Source organism: Aptenodytes forsteri, unplaced genomic scaffold (assembly GCF_000699145.1).
Source record: "Aptenodytes forsteri isolate BGI_AS27 unplaced genomic scaffold, ASM69914v1 Scaffold40, whole genome shotgun sequence".
Taxonomy (NCBI): Eukaryota; Metazoa; Chordata; class Aves; order Sphenisciformes; family Spheniscidae; genus Aptenodytes; species Aptenodytes forsteri.
Window position 1 is genome coordinate 1165527 of NW_008796077.1, and position 1246 is coordinate 1166772.

Here is a 1246-nt window from a genome sequence, read left to right on the forward strand (position 1 = left end):
GGTTTTCGGTCCGTCCTTTCCCTCGTATTTATAACTGTACAGACTGGGGGGGAGGGTCTCTGACAGGCGTCATCTCTCACCATGCATCTATCGTAGGCAATGGTAACTTTCTTGATCGTGCTATTAGAGTTTGTGTATGTGGCAATGTAAAGAACTGTGTATAGTGCATTGTACAGCATATTTTCATGAATAAAATTGTTTTAAATATTACAAGGCGGGGCTGCTGCCTTCAATGCTTGCGTGTGTCTGGGCTGAGACAGGAGGGACAGTGCTGGACCAGTGAAGCTGGGGGGACCTGGGGAGAGCCACCAAGGAGAAGATGTGATGTTTGGTGAAACTGAGCTTGCAACCAGCATGGGGGTGGTTGGGCTGTGGAGGTGTCCATGCAGTCCCACCTGGACACAGACCTCTCGACATCGTTCTTGGCAGTCTATAAATACACGTATTTACTGACTTTTACCAATATTTTCCGAAACTGACGGCCTGCCTCAGCGTCACCGCTGCCCAGTGCAGTGGTGGGTGACAATGTCCAGCTCATGGAGGTGCTCATGCCCTGTGCCCACTGCCCCAAGCCCCTTCTCTCCCCAGCGAGGCTCTCTGGGTGCAGCCCCCAGCCACTGGCCTGGAAATCCCCTTTTTCAGCAGCTGTTTGAGCTGTTTGGACTGAAACTTCCCCTTTTGCGGGTGAATTTATTTCCCACCCTGGAAAAAAATACCAAAGTGACTGGAGGCTGTGGCTCCTATTTTGGGTGATGATTTACGGTCTTGGGGCAGAGTGTGTTGGGAAAACACCTCTGTGGTTCAGGGCTCAGGTTCAGGGATGGGTATCTGCTCTAAGACCCCTCAGTCAGCCCTGAAAAGGGGACTCGGCCACCCAAGGGGGTCCCCAGCAGCCATTAAAGCAGGCTGGAGAAGCTGAAGCCCCTCTGAGGTGCTTTCAGGCACAGAAAATGGAACATTGCCCTGCTGCCGGGCACCAAATGGGCTGAGGGGATGGGTCCCCTTCGAAACCCCTGTGCCCATCCCAGCAGTGCAGCCAGCCAATCTCCTCCTCATCCTTCCTCTCCTCAGGGAGTTTTTTGGATGGCTTCTCCGAGGGCTCTGCAGGGAGGGCAGGACTCGTCCCAGGCCACTTGGGGAGGACTTGAATTCAACTTCTCCCTCGACAAACAGCTAAAACAAAGGTGGAGAAACTGAGGCAGCTTCCAAAACCTGTTTCAAAATGTCCCCACCGTCTCCCCACCTA